This window comes from Patella vulgata, chromosome 7 (genome assembly GCF_932274485.2).
Source record: "Patella vulgata chromosome 7, xgPatVulg1.2, whole genome shotgun sequence".
Lineage (NCBI taxonomy): Eukaryota > Metazoa > Mollusca > Gastropoda > Patellidae > Patella > Patella vulgata.
Genome location: NC_065885.2, coordinates 65,667,034 through 65,687,503, shown reverse-complemented (window position 1 = coordinate 65,687,503; position 20,470 = coordinate 65,667,034). Strand labels below are relative to the sequence as shown.

General features: G+C 38.1%; 1 protein-coding gene across 4 annotated transcripts in view; it reads left to right on the top strand.

Annotated features, from left to right (window-relative positions):
- The first annotated feature begins 447 nt into the window (after nucleotides 1-447).
- LOC126826749 (serine/threonine-protein kinase TBK1) overlaps nucleotides 448-20,470 on the top strand; it is a 47,645-nt gene continuing 27,622 nt past the window's right edge. For 2 of the 4 annotated variants that reach the window (XM_050555825.2, XM_050555821.2), the window contains exon 1: nucleotides 15,317-15,388. The gene's annotated coding sequence lies outside the window, so the exon portion shown is untranslated. Of the gene's footprint in view, nucleotides 753-10,508; nucleotides 10,573-12,357; nucleotides 12,491-15,316; nucleotides 15,389-20,470 lie in introns of those variants that run through there. The other 2 variants (XM_050555822.2, XM_050555824.2) reach the window with 2 other exon arrangements.

The window sequence follows — 20,470 nt, the reverse complement described above, 5'->3', positions numbered from 1 at the left end:
GTGTGTACGGGTGACCTCGGTTTTCCGTCCCAAACGAACGACTACATTTTATAGAACACAACACAACACGATCTGAAGGATGGCCGAATGGGTAGCGCGTGTGCTTTGCATCATAAGGTCTGCCATTCAGTCAACTGCCGTGGGGCTTGTCCGGGTCCTACGGATTTCTCCCACTGCTAAAGCCCATACGCGTGATCGAATTATTAAAATATATTTGAACCATATGTTAGTCCCGAAATAGCCTAGTTTGTGTCCAATGAACGTTACCCCCCCCCCCCTCTCTCTCTCTCTCTCTCCACACAACGCGATCAACCTTTACATGTCTCTCTTTAAACAGATAAAACAGGCAGAAATGTTTAAAATAAATACTAAAACAACATGACACATGCACAGTGTAAACAACAAACAATGTTAAAATTACCGACATTCCTGATTCATAAAAACAACAACACCCATTGTAGTAAATGGGAAATACCTACACTGGAATTTAAGGAAAACCCTAGGCAATATTTGGACAGAAATGATAACATCATTCTAAAGAAATGTTGATATAATTCGAGACAAATGGCCACACCGAGGAAACACCATATATAGTAAAACAACAGGTATGTGAATTAACAGGTAAATTTGTCAACCAACAGAAGAAAATTATCGGTATTCCAAAGTATATTGGTGTAATGTCCGACGTGTTTAGTGTGATTTGGGATTCCGTGTAGACATGATCCAAGACTGGATCTTTTGGAAAAGATAAGGTAAGTGCTAATCTGAATAATATACATAGAGGATATTTGTCGTTTTAGAGTGAATAACATATTTTATTTCATCGAGAAGCAAGAAAACTTATATTTTCACGAATGCGTAGCATGAGTGAAAATATAAACGTTTTCTTGCTTAGAGATTCGGTGTATACCGTCTATTTTCCCAGCAATTTATTTCCGTATTTCTGGCACAAATATCAGACAATGGGTAACATTTAAATTGTTTTTGCTTAACATAATGTAAATTTTTATTGTTGTGTAATTGTGTAAATAATTAGAAATAAACAACCATCACAGCTTGAAAATTCGTTTTAGTTATTGATTCATTCATTCAGAAAATTCGGGTGACAAAGCAAAGAAAATTTTCTGGCAAATAGCCTCAGCCCGCCAACTTAGATTCATCCAATGATTGTTGATGGCAAAAGTTTGTTTCAAACTATTTGATTTTGGGGTTGGATGGCTAAATGGTTAGCACGTGCGCGGTGTATCATAAGGTCTGTCATTGAGTCAACTGGCGTGATTTCGAATCCCCGGTTGTACGTGACAAGGAGTAGGGTCGCCTGTCCAACTTCGAGGGGGGGGGGGTTGGATGGCTGAATGGTTAGCACGTGCGCGCTGTACCATAAAGTCTGCCATTGAGTTAACTGGCGTGGTTTCGAATTCCCGGTTGTACGTGGCAAGGAGTAGGGTTGCCTGTCCAACCTCGTGGGTTTTCTCCGGGTCTTCCCAGTGCTAAAGACCCCTACGCGCAACCGAATTATTGAAATAAAATTAAACCATATGTTAGTCCCGAAATGACCTAGTCGAGTGGACGTTAAACCCCCTCTCTCGCGCTCTCTCTCTCTCAGTTTATTTCCTTATGATAGGGGGTAGTTTTTAGTCACAAATCTCCGCCGTTCTCAAAGCCGTATTATATCGTTTGATATATGGCTGTTAGGACAAGTCTGCATGGGTTCCACCAAATCCCAATCTCTTTTATAGGTGCCTACACGTCATAGACTTACTAAATTCCCAAATATGGAATAGATACCAGCAGGAGTTATTGCTTAATTAGTCCAATAAAATACTTTTTATCACCGTTGATGCCGTTTCATAGAGAAGAGAGGATACGATTTATTTTGACATCAAATAAGATGTGTTTATCAAACTGTACATCATCCATTTCCGTTGGTCTATACACTTGGTCAAGGACATAATATGGTCTGAGAGACAATATTATTACACTCCCTATGCCATGGCGTATGTCCGTGTTCATTAGCTCAGTCGAGGCAGAACAATATGATGTTAAACCCCATTTCATTTTATCTCATTGGTAGTCATTTATTCACACACAGGATATTTGGATCGATATATTACCTACATAACATATGCATTATATCACGATGAAACTGACAATGTATATCCTAGGATACCACATGCAGGTAGGGATGCCACAGGTAGGGATGCAGAAGTTTGAGAAACTTTATGATTTTTCTTCGCAATGCCCAGAAAGATGGCGAGAGAGAGAGAGAGAAGAGAGAGAGAAATGGAGTTTAACGTCCACTCGACACAAACGAGGTCATTTCGGGACTAACATATGGTTTAATTTTATTTCAATAATTCGCTTGCGCGTAGGTTTTTTTTTAGCAGTGGGAGGAAGCCAGAAGACCCTAGAAAACCCACGTGGTTGAACAGAAGATGGCTAGAATACAAATAAAAATATTCTCCTTCTCGTACTGGCTCTATTTAACCATATTGGCTAGCTTTCAAATTTCTTCTCTTGACGCGGGGTGGATGGCCGTGTGCTTTGTATCATAAGGTATGTCAATGAGTCAACTGGTGTAGTTTCGATTCCCCGGTTGTACGTAACAAGGAGTAGGGTCGTGAGTTTTCTGAGGGTCCTCCGACCCTAAAGATCCCTACGCGCAAGCGTATTATTAAATTAAAAAGTGAACCATATATTAGCCCCGAAATGACGTTGAAGTGGACGTTAAGCCCCCCCCCCTCTCTCTCTCTCTCTCTCTCTTTCTCTCTTCGCGCTTGGCAATTTAGATCGCCTATTTATATCTGTTAGTAATGTGTAATATCTATAAATAGTCACTGGGAAGTCCATTATATGAATATATTACACGTACATTGATTCCGTGCAGATGCCAGGTTGACCCGTCAAATATATATATACAACTATTGTACAAGGTTAGATGAACTATTTATTATAATAACATCATTCATTCATTCATTCATTCATTTGTTCATGAAACAATTTAGAGATATTCACATATTAAATTAACAACCATACATATCCAAATATCTGCTACAGGTCATTTCTAATTAACATTTTCAATATCATATTTTCTGTAATTTTCAAGTGGGACACGTATGTATATAAAATCGCACGTAATAAACATGCGTGGATCAGGCTGTTGTGTACACATCATAACATTTTGATAAAATCATGAAATACTGGCAGACAATAGTCCCCACCCACCTAAGTTTGGTGTCTGGGGTGTAAAATTCTTACTGTCCTCCATTATACGGGTGGTATACCAATTCTTACTGACCTACTTCGTAAGGTTGGTGTACCACTTCTTACTGTCCCCCATTGTAATGATGGTGTACCAATTCTTACTGTCCCCCATTGTGAGGTTGATGTACCAATTCTTACTGACCTACTTCGTAAGGTTAGTGTACCACTTCTTAAGGATGGTGTACCAATTCTTACTGTCCCCCATTGTGAGGTTGATGTACCAATTCTTACTGTCAGCCATTGTAAGGTTGGTGGACCAATTCCTACTGTCCTATATTGTAAGGTTGGTATACCAATTCTTACTGTCAGCCATTGTGGGGTGGTATACCAATTATAACTGTCCTTCATTGTGGAGGTTGGTGTGCAATTCTTACTATCCCCCATTGTAAGGTTGGTGTAACAATTCTTACTATCCCCCATTGTAAGGTTGGTGTACCACTTTTTACTGTCACCCATTGTAAGGATGGTGGACCAATTCTTACTATCCTCCATTGTAAGGATGGTGTACCAATTCTTACTGTCATCCACTTTAAGGATGGTGGACCAATTCTTACTATCCTCCATTGTAAGGTTGGTGGACCAATTCTTACTATCCTCCATTGTAAGGTTGGTGTAACAATTCTTACTGTTTTCCATTGTAAGGATGGTGTACCAATTGTTACTGTCCCCCATTGTGAGGTTGATGTACCAATTCCTACTGTCAACCATTGTAAGGTTGATGTACCAATTCTTACTGTCCTCCATTGTAAGGCTGGTGTAACAATTCTTACTGTCCTCCATTGTGAGGTTGATGTACCAATTCTTACTTCCCTCCATTGTAAGGGTGGTGTACCAATTCTTACTGTCCTACATTGTAATGTTGGTGTACCAATCCTTACTGTCCTCCATTGTAAGGTTGGTGTACCAATTCTTACTGTCATCCATTGTAAGGGTGGTGTACCAATTCTTACTGTGCCTCATTGTGAGGTTGATGTACCAATTCTTACTGTCAGCCATTGTAAGGTTGATGTACCAATTCTTACTGTCAGCCATTGTAAGGTTGGTGTACCAATTCTTACTGTCAGCCATTGTAAGGTTGGTGTACCAATTCTTACTGTCTGCCATTGTAAGGTTGGTGTGCTAATTCTTACTGTCATCCATTGTGAGGTTGGTGTACCAATTCTTACTGTCATCCATTGTAAGGTAAATGTGCCAATTCTTACTGTCATCCATTGTAAGGTAAGTGTACCAATTCTTACTGTCCTTCATTGTAAGGTTGGTGTACCAATTTTTACTACCCTCCATTGTAAGGTTGGTGTACCAATTTTTACTTTCACCCATTATAAGGTTAGTGTACCAATTCTTACTGTCAGCCATTGTGGGATGGTATACCAATTATAACTGTTCTTCGTTGTGGGGGTTGGTGTACAATTCTTACTATCCTCCATTGTAAGGTTGGTGTAACAATTCTTACTATCCTCCATTGTAAGGTTGGTGTACCAATTCTTACTGTCATCCATTGTAAGGATGGTGTACCAATTCTTTCTTCCCTCCATTGTAAGGTAAGTGTATCAATACTTACTATCCTCCATTGTAAGGTTGGTGTACAATTCTTACTATCCTCGATTGTAAGGTTGGTGTAACAATTCTTACTATCCCCCATTGTATGGTTGGTGGACCAATTCCTATTGTCCTCCATTGTAAGGCTGGTGTACCACACCATGCAGTATGCTATCAGTAAATAATTATGCCCAGACAGCGGGTATTCTTTATCAGTTTCTGCCGCAAGGGTTGTACACGGGACCTATGTTTTGGTCCCATCCGAACGACTAGACACCGCATCATGTCAGGTCATGCTATTGTGCTCTCCCCACCTACAAGTGTGGCAAAGCTAGTTTCATTTTGTTAGTATTGTTTTATTTATAGTCTGTAGATGCCTAAATAGTCGAGACTGATAACAGCTATATTTAGATATAGGTCACTGTAGTTTTATATAGTGAGGGAAAGGATATTTGATAACTGTGTGAATAGTATGTTGACAGACTCTTTCTAAGTTTTATAATAATATTGCTATCTGCCATATATTATGTTTAATTTTATAATTTAATAGAAACCCATGTCTTGTTATTTAGCATACCATTAGTGAGTTTATATCCCTATTATATAATCTATTTTGTTGGAAATGTACGATAATAAATTGTCTAATATTATTGAGTATTATTATCTCCCCTTTACTTAAATAGCTGAATTTGAATATATAGCATGCAATTATAATTTATGTGCATACCCTATAACTTATTAAACGTAACTAAATAATACTTTTGTATATCAAACTAATCAGTAGCGGATTATCAGTGAGGCTGATGAGGCTGCAGCCTCAGGCCCAAAGGTTTTGTAAAAAAATTTTTTTAGACTTGTCTGATACGATTAAATACGCATAGACAATGAATGCTAGGGGGGTAGGGATTAGGCCCAACGGGAATCAAGATAGGCTCTGACCCGAAATTAATAAGGCCCACGCCATTTTAAATAGGACCTATTGTTTGGAGATCTGATCTTATCTTTTAAACGTAGGTCTACAATGTACGTTAAATCCTTGTAAGTTTTTGGTTATGTCTTGCTTAATATATTGTATCCACGTGACGTCATTTATGGGCATATAAAGTTACATTACCAATATCAAACGACTTTGGCTTAGTATAGTCTAAGACGTCATACTAGTTATGACGCGATTGTAGGCCCCTGGATAACCTCAGTAACGAATCCCGTTTTTAATGTTAGCAACTACCTTTAAAAACTAAATAGGCCCTCCAGCAACTGCCGCCTCAGGCCTTGGTGGAGCTTAATCCGCCACTGAAACTCATCATAAATCACATTATGTCCATCTGTTAAATAATGTTGTATTTATATTGTTGACAATGTATACTTTGTTTACATAAGGAGCATGAAGTGAGAATGAATTCTCAGAATCGAGGCCATCCTGTCGAGACGGCCAGGCGAACGTGTTATCCAGCACTAGTACCCTGGGTCAGTTGTTCCCACTGGGATATCCGTCTCCAGGGTCGAAGCGAAGCTCTAGTAAATACACCTATAGTTCTCGAGGATTGCTCTTTGAGCACACAGCCTTTAGATGCTTGCATCTAATGAACAGACTTTAAACTGCCCGCAGTTTAAAAACAGCTACAGCCTTTAGATGCTTGCATCTAATGAACAGATACAGACTTTAAACGCTTGCGTTTAATGAAAAGATACAGCCTTTAACTGTTTGCAGTTAATGAACAGTATAGCTTTTAGCTATTACACAGAACAGATCACAGAACGGCTTGAGCTGGGACAGTTCGCCTCTTTATAAATAGTATAAAAGAGTTTTCCCAGTCCATTACAACTTACCTGTATATATGTTATTATACATAATAAAACTTTATAGTTTTATTATACAGTTTTGTTCCGTTTGTTCGAAGAGGGAGAGAGAGAGAGAGAGAGACGAACATAGCACAACTACTTTTTAGCTAGTCCGCCTTCTCCTCTGAAGAGGCTCTACTTTAAACGGCTTGTGATCGGCCAATAGATCACTGGTGGCAGAGAAATTACCGGGGTATCGGTCCTGAGCAACAGTTGCAGCAGAATTCCTCACACTACCAAACCGCTACACCATTTCGTGGCGAAAGACAGGAGAAGAAGCAGTAAAAAAGCGCGCCACACAATATATTCTTGTATCGTGTTACCAGTTGGCTTAAATCGGGAGGTCATACAAGTAAGATCGTACAGTTAGGTCGTACACGTTAGGTCGTACAAGTTAGGTCCTAGACGTTAGGTCCTACATGTTAGGTCGTACACGCTAGGTCGTACACGTTAGGTGCTACAAGTGATGTCCTGAGTACCACAAGTCGTTTATACACGGAAACTCAAATCTGAAACAGAACTGTTGTAGAATATTTCCGTCTACTCAGTTATGAAACAGGCTTTTTATAGAATATTTCCTTTATACTCATTTATGTCTTTTGGGGAATTGTTAAATCAAAATGTTTGAATTGCCTGTTAAGAATTGCTTCAAATTATAGCTACCAACATCTTCAATTGAAGGCTTGATTTCGCTTCAACTACGTAAACTCGCAGTCGCACGTAGCGAAAACTTGAGGCTTGAATCAAGCATGGCCGACTTCTGAAAGGTAAATAATGAAAATTAGCAATTATTCATATAATATTGTAAACAAACAAATGTTCTATGCGCAAATGGTCCTAAACACGAAAGTGGAGAGTGTTTTCAATAGATTATAAGTAGTCATTTGCTAGTTTGGTGATAAAGGGATTTTTAAAAAATGAAAAATTCCCACAGAAGGAATGTTCCATAATACAGTATCCAGTATTGTTGAATATTATTGTCTCCCTTTATTTAAATAACTGTATTTAAATGTATATCATACAATTATAATTTTTAGGCATATTCAATGACAAGTTTAACGTAACTAAAATATACTCTTCAAAGTCAGTTTTGTCAGTAATCACATTGTGTCCGTCTGGTAAATCAAGTTGAATTTATATTGATGACACGTATACTTTATTTATATCACGGCCCGTATCGTTTGTGATTTTCCATGACTAGGTAATGGGTAACGAAAGTTCCAATATTTAACTATCCTGTCGGACGTGTTATCCCGCATTAGTACTCTGAGTCAGTTGATCTAACTGGGATAGCGTTTTCGTACCCAAGCTTTATTAATTGCACTCGTTCTTCGGGAGAAATGCTTTTTGAGTTTAGCCTATATCCATTAACTGGTTGCACGTGACAAGGATTAGGATCGCCTTCCAGCCTCCTGGTTTTTCTCCGGGTCCTCTGGTTTCCTCCCACTGCTAACGATCCCTTAAGCGCAAGCGAATTATTGAAATAAAATTGAACCATATGTTAGTCTCGAAATGACCTAGTTTCTCTCGCTCTCCCCCTCTCTCTCTCGCCCCCCTCTCTCTCTCGCCCCCCTCTCTCTCCCTCTCCCTCTCTCTCCGAGGACATAGGTATAGCATTATACCAATAACTTGTCGTTTTTACAAGGCCATATATTAATGCAAACAAGGAAAAATCTTTAGTCCACTTTAGATAAATTATTTCTTTCCGGGTGTAAATTCCAATGACCTACATTACACAAGGTTGTTTAATTGTGTGAAATAGGTTTTTTAAACGCCCGGGGACAATCACTCTTCATATTCCTTCAACATCTTCCGCCCAACAATACGATATTTGTACAACAATAAATAAATATTTACATAAAACTAACAAACTTCCGGGTCATTGGAATTTTACCCCAAACAAATATGGCGGCGTGTTATCACGTGATCTGTGACATCACGCCGACTAACGAGAATCGCAGGGTTGTACCATCCAGTCTAAGGGTTGTAGTAGATAACTTCCTTGTATGTGTTTCAAGTTTGGCTTCGGCCATTATCATTGGTTGATATCATACATAAGACACTTTTTTTATTGGTCAGATCAAAGAAAGGAAATGGAAGTAAACAGATACAATAAAAAAAAACCAACAAAAAAAAAAAACGCCCATTGCTCAACTCACTTATCTAATTATTGGAATCAAAATTACACCATAATACGCTCGTATGTTAATCCCGAAATGACATTAGTGTGAATCTTTAAGAGAGAGAGAGAGAGAGAGAGAGAGAGAGAAATGGGGTTTAACGTCCACTCGACACAAACTAGGTCATTTCGGGACTAACATATGGTTTAATTTTATTTACATAATTCGCTTGCGCGTAGGGGTCTTTAGCAGTGGGAGGAAACCGAAGGACCCGGAGAAAACCCACGAGGTTGGACAGGCGACCCTACTCCTTGTCACGTACAACCGGGGAGTCGACTCAATGATAGACTTTATGATACAGCGCGCGCACGCTAACCATTCAGCCATCCAACCTCCCGTGAATCTTTAAAGCTGATTTGATGTGATTAAACATACATTATGCAAAAAACTAAATCTGCCCATTACAGGTCTTTCTTTAGGCCTGACATGTTATATAAATTATTAATTAGACATTAATTGACTTATCCAAACCATAATCAACTCTTGATGTCATCGCTAGCCCAGGATATTTACTGGATTAGAACACAATCTGCTGCTCAACGCTCATTGATGATTAAATCAAAAACTGGATAATCGAGACTATGTTTTTATAGCACCGACTTTCGTAATGATTATCGAGGCTAGGCCGAAAATTTAATCGCTAAATTCTCGGTTCAGAGTGGATCAATTTGACTAAATTTTTCAGAAAATTATTTAGTTTTTAACTATTATAGTGAGAACTGCCAACTCTGTATCTAATCTCCCATAATGTATCTTCAGAGTGGATCAATTTGGCTAACATTTTCAGCACATTCCCATTACATTATCACTATTATAGTGCGAACTGCCAGCTCTGTATCTAATCTCCCATGTATCTTTAAATGGTAATGGTAATGAATCAGCGTGCTTTTTCTTGTTTTTATTTCCGCCAACATGAATGGTTTTAGTTTTCAGGAGGAAGTAGACTACAGTCTGTAGTCAGCCTACATATAGCTGTATCGAAATATAAAACTACGATAATGTTAATATTGCTTCCTGTAGAGTTAAGACCCAGTATAATACCGATGTTATAGTGAATACAGTATGTATAGAGAATTATACAGGTTCAACTGCAGATTTTCTTTCCGTAATATGCATGGAGAAAATCTCGAGCAGAAAATCTTGAGTAGAAAATCTGAAGTTGAAAGTCGAATGTCAAAAGTTGATTATTGAAAGTAGAAATTCTGTTGTTGAAAGTAAAGTAGAAATTCTGTTGTTGAAAGTAGAAATTCTGTTGTTGAAAGTAGAATATTTACGACTTAAAGTTGAAAAGGTGGACGTATTAGGTTGAAAAGCACGAGCGGTATATGTTTCCCACACGAAAATGTCCATTTTGGATAAGAATTTTCTCTTTTGCTTTTTATTTTCTACTTTCAACTGCAGATTGCATTTTGAACCTGATACCCCGCCATATATAACGGTATACAGTATTATTATGTAATTCGTCAATAGTTTTTGATGCGTCAACTTATAAGTAAACTATTTATTGGGTATTGTATACTTGGCAGGATGTGCTCTCCCTTTCTAGAACACCCAGTAACATTTCGAATTTGAGTAGTGGGCCTTGTTAATAATGTTTGGTTATAATTCGATATTGAAAGTCGCTAACATCAAGGGATTATAACCAGGTTTTCTTATTTGCGTGTTTTTTTCTGTTTTCTTCAGGTTTTTTTTTCGATTCCCGAATCTGAAGACGACTCTATGAATTAAGAATAATTTTCAAATTCAGGTAAATAGTTTTAACTCCAGGTAAATAGTTTTTCTTTTCCAAACCTTCTTTTAGCTCTGGCTTCTAAAATCCAAGTTCAGATTCGTTTAGCTACAAACAGTTGGTTGTGTTGAATATGTGTTAGTATTTGCTTACCCTTTCTAGACCATCTGATACCACTCCTAGCACTGAGTATGATATATTTAATTTTCTAGACCACCTGATACCACTTCTAGCACTGAGTATGATAATTTTACTCTTTCTAGACCGTCCGATACCACTTCTACGATATATTAACTCTTTCTAGACCACCTAATTAAAGATACATTATGGGAGATATTTATAGAGAGTTGGCCATTCTTGCTATAACAGTTCAAAAGTAGATGATGAAAGAAGAATATATTGAAAAATTCAGTCAAATTACTTTATTCTGAACATAGTTATCATCGTTGTAATATTTGCCTAGAAATGGTAGCGAAATGTGTCTTCACCTACGCTGAACGTTTGATTGACAGGCGTTAACTCCACCTACTTATCTCGATTATCAAGTAAAGTTTTCAATGGCATACGGAAACGCTTTACAGCGGCCTCGCTAAGTACACTCTATCATTTAGCCTCGATCTAACTGACGTATTTTCATCAGGTTACCTCTTATCTGATTTAATCAATTAGTGAAATCCTATTTAAATCCGAGCTGTAGCCGAGCCATCCGTGGGTCTAAAGAGTTGATTTTGGTCTTGTTGTTTAAAAAAAGATCTAATTGATAATTTCTATAACATCTGAAGCCTAAATTAAGACTTGCAATAATCAGATTTAGCTCTTGCATAATGCATGTTTAAGCATCACACAAAATATTTACTATTCCATTTTTTTAAACTTTTTTTTTGTGTTTCAAAAACCAGGAAATAATTGAAATTAAACTGATACAATTTGTGCATATTATCACGAATGTTTCTCAATAGTATGAAACCACAGGCACTTGAAGGGATAATATATAGGCAAGCAGTAGTAAGAAGTTTTATTTTAATCAGTAGTAAGAAGTTTTATTTTAATCCCTTCAACCGTGCATGTGTATGAAACATATGGCTTGATGAAATAACTCTAGGCTACATGTTTATTACTCAGGCACGTTTCCATGGCGATTCTCGCGGTTCAAACGTTATATTTTCCCGGGGACTGGTTGCTGTAATCCGATGTAGTTTTTACGTCGCCTAATATCGCCTTTACACAAGAATTGTCTAACACTGTGATTGCAAGGAAACAATGAGCGTGAAAAATATTCGGATTGTTATTAAAGGGAGATAACTCCAATTTAACGACCAACTGTGCTAAATATAGATATTGTTTAATCTCGCCTCTATAAATAGGTCCACACGCTAATTCTCTACGCAAATTACGCATTAATAAATATCTTGACTAATCAACCTTACGTTACTTTAATCTCAAAATAAACTAAAAAAATTAATTAATTTATTAAGATATCTAAAAGATTTTATATTGTCAACCATAGTTCATATACACTTTTAAAACTGTACAAAATGAAAAAGTCAAAAAATAAAAAAAAAAATAAAAAAAAAAATGAATAAATAATTATTTAAATAAAATTGAACCATGTGTTAGTCCCGAAATGACCTAGTTTGTGTCGAGTGGACGTTAAACCTAATTTCTCTTTCTCTGTAAATTTAAGTTAATGTGATATAGACACTATGATAGTATTATATACTTACTGTTATTACATAAGTTATATAAAAAAATACCTAAATATGTTGGCCACGTGTCACCTCGTCTATATATAGACTTTAGCAAGGGGTTTTTCACATATATCATGCAATGCGTCGATTCCAATCTAATTTCCTATAGTCAGTTGTTTAATTATTTTCTATATGTTAACTTGATAAATATTGTGTGGACAAGCAGAAACGTATTTTCATCGTATTAGGTAAGTTACAGTATATACAATACCTCTTAAATTTAACTCCATGTTTGGATCTTACTGTCAGAGAGAGAGAGAAATGGGGTTTAACGTCCACTCGACACAAACTAGATAATTTCGGGACTAACATATGGTTTAATTTTTTTTCAATAATTCGCTTGCGCGTAGGGGTCTTTAGCAGTTGGAAGAAACCGGAGGACCCGGAGAAAACCCACGAGGTTGGACGGGCGACCCTACTCTCTTTGTCACGTACAATCGGGGATTCGAAACCACGCCAGTTGACTCAATGACAGACCTCATGATACAGCGCGCTCGTGCTATACCATTCGCCCATCCACCCCCCTGGATCTCACCGTCAATGCTTGTGTTTAACTGTTTAGATGTTAACACAAGGTATAATTTTATGGATACACAATTACTGAGTTTAATACTAAGCGACGTTTCGACGAGGATACTCTCGTCTTTATCAAGCAAATGATATTTGCCCACAATTCACATAATTTATTTAACGTCCAGTACTTAATTTATTTAACGTCCGCTTCCACCGAAGGTGAACTATCGCAGACAAGTCTTGTTTTTCATTTTTATTATCTTCGCGCACACGCAGAGGTCTTTCCTGTGGGAGGAAACCGGAGAAAAGCCACATACGCTCACACTAGAAATCGAAACCACAACTGCAAGCCAGAGGTGACCGACCAGCTAGAGGTGGAAGCGTGACACTCTAGAACCCTGCCCCCGCCCCCCCCCCCCCCGATTCTCTACTGACATATCATCTATATATATATTTGTGATTGTCGTTTGTCTGTCTGTCTGTCTGTCTGTCTGTTCGGGGTTGGCGGCTACACTAGGTCCGCCCCGAGTCTGAAATTTGGGGTATAGGGGTAGCTCGGACCGGGGAGTAACATAGGCCAGGTGGCGTTAGTCTACCACTTTCGGTTTCGGAGTTATGACCCCCGAGCGAAACCGGGTATCCTGCTAGTTACTTATAAAACGCTCTTATAATTTTTTTTTTTTGGGGGGGGGGGGTGGATGGCCGAATGGTTAGCACGTGCGTGCTCTATCATAAGGCCTGTCATTGAGTCAACTGGCGTGGTTTTGAATCCCCGGTTGTACGTGACAAGGAGTAGGGTCGCCTGTCCAACCTCGTGGGTTTTCTCCGGGTCCTCCGGTTTCCTCCCACTGCTAAAGACCCCTACGCGCAAGCGAATGATTGAAATAAAATTAAAAACCATATGTTAGTCCCGAAATGACCTAGTTTGTGTCGAGCGGACGTTAAATCCCATTTCTCTCTCTCTCTCTCTCTCTCTCTCTCTCTCTCTCTCTCTCATCATTTGGACACCTGTCATTTTATGTACTAGCACCATTGTTATTGAAAAAATGACCACCTCAAATTCGCAATGTCACTGCTATTGCTACTTTAAAAACTAAAGACTTATTTATTTAAACATACATTATGTAAGCGCTAAATCTGCCTATTGCAAGTATTTCTTTAGGCCTGAAATGTTTTCTAAATTCTTAATTCGACATTAATTAACTTTTCCAATTAATACGCACATGTTGCAGCTGTGCGCTATAAAATTTGTAATTATAATACGGCGCTAAAGACCGGACTATTAATGTAAATATAAATGCTGGGACAAAAAAAATCGCTAACGTGCACGTAAAAGAACACTTGACAGTTGGAATTTGAAATAAAATTAGGCCGTAGCGCCACTGGTCAGGCAAAATTACCCGCATAGCACACCGTATGGCGTATACCCGTCTTCATTAGCCCAGTCAGTGCAGAACAGTAGGACGTTAAACCCCATTTCCGGGCAAAATATCCCCCATAGCGCACTATATCATTATTTTTAAAGGCTTAATTCTCTAATTTTCTCTAATTAATTATCAAACATTTAATTAATGAAAAATAAAACCAAAACATCAACGGTAGGGTAGATAATCTCCAGGGTTGGATTTAATTAAAAAAAATTGTGGCGCCGACTTGTTAATACCGTCTGCAAAGGGTGTCGAAACCTTCGAAAATTTCAGTCCTCCTAAATAATAATAATAATCTAAATGTTAAAACCGGAATGCTGATAAATTATTTGTAATTCGTCTACTGATAGCAATGCCCCTCCCTCTACCCCCCCCCCCCCTTTCTCTATATCTGTCTGTCTGTCTCTCTCTCTTCCTGCGGTCAGTTTTGCTGATTTTCGGCATAGAATCAAAGAAGAGATGATTTAGCATTTTCGAGCTTGTTTTGGTAATTAACCATGGCGGAAGGATAACAGAGTTACGAGGTTGGTTATGATGATATGTTTGGCGGATAGGTACACGTGTTTATTATGCTTCTTATAGTTTGCGTATATTAAAACGTCAGTGGTTACCCATTTATTGCTCTGTCTGTAGTGAAAAATGTTCAACAAAAACAAAATTTGGGTGGTGCAATTAGTTGTGGGCTGCATCCATAAATTCATAAAAGAGAGTTATCTCCCTTGAACACCTGACACATTTAAAAAAAATAATGAATACAACGGTTCTTTTATTCACGAAACTTTAAACAAAAATATTTTAAGACTGCTTCCTGATATTTGGACTGGGATTTTTTTTGGGACTAGAAAAATATTACATGATTAAAGGCACAGTCTAAAATGGTTAAGAACACTCCCATTTTATTCTTGCGTTATCATAGGCCTATTGCGTAATAAATAGGGAGTGGTCGCCTTAAAAAGTACAATTCCCCCCACTTCAATGTATGACTTCGTGATTGCTATTAAGATGATTAATATCTTTTTGCGTTGTTCAAACTATTCACTGCGCGTGGTTGTTTATTTTTATATATCTGCATAGATGACTTGACGCAGTTGAACATTCCACTCTATTCCTAGGATGTAAATTTACAACTGGAACAACAAGTCGCAGGTAAATATCTTTTATTTCCTTTGACGTAGGGCTAGACAGTTTCATTTGATTCTAACTAGACGGTTTTACTTGATTCCTTGGTTGTAACTGAACGTTTGTGAAATAGCTTTATTTAAAGTCAGCTTCCAGCGAAGTAATATCTCCGACAAAAGTAAAATAGCGCCTCGACTAAGTATAATAAGTCTGGACAGCTGTCTAGTCGTTCGGATGTGACGAAAAACCGAGGTCCCGTGTACACATTGCCGTGCACGTAAAAGATCCCTTGGCAGTTGGAATTCGATATAAAAGTAGGCCGTAGCGCCGCTGCCCGGGCAAAATTACCCTCATAGCACACTGTATGGCGTATGCCCGTTTTCATTAGCCCAGTTCGGAGCAGAACAGTAGGACGTTAAACCCCATTTCATTTCATTTATTTACTAGTGATATTTCAAGAATATAATAAGGTACGTGTTGCATGACGAAGAAAATTTATATAAACAATATACATAATGTAAATAAACGAATAAGAAATAAGTAACGGGTCGTTCTAACCGCCATATTAATATGTTAAAATTATGTAAGAAATTTATACTTTGAAACAGAATTATCATTCAATTGAAATTTTTCTCAAATAATTGAGTTTTAAGGTTTGTTTTAAAGATACTGAAACGTGGTCTTTTCTGTGCAGGGAGAGAGAGAGAGAGAAATCAGGTTTAACGTCCACTCGACACAAACTAGGTCATTTCAATTTTATTTCAATAATTCGTTTGCGCGTAGGGGTCTTTAGCAGTGGGAGGAAACCGGAGAACCCGGAGAAACCCCACGAGGCTGAACAGGCGACACAACTCCTTGTCACGTACAACCGGGGAATCGAAACCATGCCAGTTGACTCAATGACAGACCTTATGAAACAGCGCGCACGTGCTAACCACTAGGTCATCCAACCCCCAACCCCTCGCTTGCCATATAAATACTAACTTATATAATATTTGAATCTACAGAAATAATATTCGCATCTTTAAATCATAATAATAATAACAGCTTCATGGATATCATTCATTATGGTTGATAATGATGGGGGTACCCTCATCAAAATTTTGTATTTAATAAACTTAGTGAATGTTAGCAGCTGTCTGTATTACTACTCTCATTAAAAACCTATTAAAATATTTAAAATAATTTATATATAGATATACATAAAGTTAATATTAAACATATGACGTCAACCGAAATGCACCTCATAACCGCAAACAATTTTAATTGAATAATTTGAATAGATATCTCCTTGGATTCATATAAATATTTACCTAATTGACAGACTGTTATTCAATCTGACTAAAATACAGATCTATTTTCGTTTCGTTTTTTTATTTGTATATAACAACTCTTCCAGATCCTAGTGTTGTGAAGATAAGTAAAACGAAATGTTGAAATGAAATGAAATGGTGTTTAACGTCCAATTGTTCTGCTCCTATACTGGGCTAATGAAGACGGGCATACGCCATACAGTGTGCTATGAGGGCATTCCAGTGTATACACGGGACCTCATCCGAAGGACTAGACAGCTGTCCTTGCCAGGCCGTCCGTCCTGCATCACTGACAAGGGGGAACCACGCCGGAAAATCTGGATGAACTTTCTCGGCCAATGCAGGGATTGAACACCCGACCTCCAGGCTAGCGAGCGAAATGTTTAACTATAAAACATGTGTATTAGCATCAATATTGGGACATGATAATTATCATATCGAGATAATTTTGGCTTTACCGGTTTTCGATATTTTTAAACAAGTCCTTGATGAACTTATCACTATTTACCGAAAAAACGGTATATTGGCCAACCCTATATTATGATCATAGTGAGTTATACCACGTAATGCCCAACCTTAAATTATGATCATAATGAATTAAACCACGTATACAGAGGTTAAAAATAACAACGATTATATATCTGACTAGACTCGTGGATTATTTTTATAACTTTATTCGTTAATATTCAACCTTGATTTCATAATATCAAAATAAAAACCCCATGTGATATCGTAAATGATTCTCACTCCGCTAAAAATGGCGGAATGTCGTGTGATCTGTGAGATCCAGTATAATCAATTTCGGATTACCCATTGTATTGTTTATGGAGTGGGGTGGAAGGGTTGGATAAGCCAGATATTATAGTCTCTAAAGAATGTGTCATTTTTAGCATTATCATTAGCATTCAACATTCATTTTTGAGGGTTTTTTTTCAAGTTCAGTGACTCTAAAAACCTTATAAAAGACATATTATAAGCTACTAAAACAGAAAATTAATCATTTTACGGAAATTCTGGCCACCGTTTTGAATATTCGCCATCTTAGATTTTTAAAACTCTTTGTTTTGGTTAATTAAATTCAGTAACACTTAAAACCCTTTCAATTGGATATGACATGTCATATTAAACAGTGAAATGACTATTATATGACAAATTGGCCATTTTAGCAAATTTTGTCGCCATTTTGAATATCCGGGATTTTGGATTTGGGACACTCATCTTAGAGATTATTTTTTTATGATCAATGTTTCTGATATCTAGTAAAGCACTTTAGTTGACCAAATAGATAATTTGGCTTATATGGACCTGAACAAGAATTGTTAGTGAACTTATGAACAGACATCATGAAAAAAAAATAATAAATGTTCCTTTTTTCAGAAAATTTTAAAACTGATAGTATTGATTAAACAACATGTATCATATATCAGCAGATGTAGAATTATATTATGAACATTTTGGGCCATATTACATATCCATAGGTCTTGAGGAGTTATCAAAGTTTCCCTGACTTTCACTATTTCAAATAAAAAAATGGCAGCCAGTTGTAAAGATGGTCGCCAAACTGACATTTGGCAATGTGACCTGGAAGTCCATCAACCAATTTTAGAGACTTTGGACCTAAGGCTAACTGAAAATCATGGTTAAATTGATTCATCAAATTAGTAATAAAAATCGGTCTGTCACATGGACTACTTCTAGGATCTTGAAATGCCTTTCGTCGTGGCGTCATATAGGCCTAATAATAGATGAGTAAGTTATTTTAAATAGATGAGTTAGCTATTTTAAATAGACGAGTTAGAATTCCAACACATTAACTCTATAATATTGGTATCAGATTTAATTAATTAATAACTTAGAAATAAATAAGATATACTAAGAAAAAAAAATAAAATAAAATAAAAAAAAATAAAAAAGCCGTTCTCTTTATTTAAGACCAGAGGGAACGATTATAAGTAGAAAAAAAACCACACTGGGCAGTGGAAGTTAATCTTCGGTAGTCTGTATCCACATGGAATATGACCCCCCCCCCCCCGACCATGCGTCCGACCATAAGGTCTGTCATTGAGTCAAGTGGTATGGTTTTGTCTCTCTCTGTCTCTATTGTGGGGAAAGACGTGAATGACGGGATTTCGAGCAAGCGATGAATTTTATCCGGAGTTCTCTCCCCTTTACTAGCATGACAAACATGTAGTGTGTGTGTGAGAGAGAGAGAGAGATGGGTTTAACGTCCACTCGACACAAACTAGGTCATTTCGGGACTAATATATGGTTTAATTTTATTTCAACAATTCGCTTGCGCATGGGGGTCTTTAGCAGTTGGAGGACCCGGAGAAAACCCACGAGTTTGGACAAGCGACCCTACTCCTTGTCACGTACAACCGGGAATTCGAAACCACGCCAGTCGACTCAATGACACGCACGCTAACCATTCAGCCATCCAACCCCCCTAGTGTGATTTCCCCCCACATTTTGATTTATGTTAAATGGAATGAAAACGTGTTAACATCCTACTGGGATAATGATGATGAACATACGCCATAACATTGTGCTTGGAGGGAAATCTTACCTGGACAGCGGCACTACGGCCTACTCTTCAATTAAATTCCAATCAAATGTCCGAACTGGGCTAATGAAGACGGGTATACATCATACGGTGTGCTATGAGGAAAGTTTTCCCCGGACAGCGGCACTACGGCCTACTCTTATATCGAATTCCAATTTTCAAGGGATCCTTTACGTACATGCCAATGTGTACGCATGGAACCTCAGTTTTTCGTCCCGTCCGAACGACTATACGTTTTCCCCAGCCAGTCCCTTCGTCCTGCATCTCTGACAATATGGGAACCAAGCCTGGAAATCCCGATGAACTTTCTGAGACAACCCCGTGATCAAATACGAGACCACGAGCTTAGCGAGACAGTCGAGGGGATTGATTGGATGAATAGTTAGCGCGTGCGCGTTGGATCACAATGTCGGTCATCGAGTCAAAGGCGTGGTTTCGATTCCCCGCTTGGACGTGGCAAGGAGTAGGGTCACCTGTACAACCTCGTGGCTTTACCCCGGGTCCTCCGTTTTCACCATTGCCATAGACCCCTACACACAACTGAATTATTGAATTAAAAAAATTGAACCACATGCTAGTTCCAAAACTAGAGAGAGAGAGAGAGAAATGGGGTTTAACGTCCACTCGACACAAACTAGGTCATTTCGGGACTAACATATGGTTCAATTTTATTTCAATAATTCGCTTGCGCGTAGGGGTCCTTAGCAGTGGGAGGAAACCGGAGTACCCGGAGAAAACCTACGAGGTTGGACAGATAACCCTACTCCTTGTCACGTACAACCGGGGATTCGAAACCACGCCAGTTGACTCAATGACAGACCGTATGATACAGCGCGCACGTGCTAACCATTCAGCCATCCAACCCCTCATGTAGAAACAAATATACCAAACTGTCGCAGAGATACAGATGTTGGAACTATCGGTTTATGAGATAAATGTACAAATCTCACAGACTATCAATAATTATTATTAATGAGGATGGATAGGAAATACTCGCCGAGCGTAGCGAATTATAATTTTATTTTACTATTTCTAGTGATTTGTCGGTGAAATTAGAACTTTGTTACATTTTTATTTCCTGGGGTGGGGGGTGGGGGTGGGTTGGGGTTAAAGCGTGCGCGTTGCATCATAAGGTGTGTCATTGATTCAAATGGCGTGGTTTCCATTCCCCGCTTAGACGTGGTAAGGAGTAGGGTCGCCTGTCCAACCTGGTGGGATTCCCTGTCTGTCTGT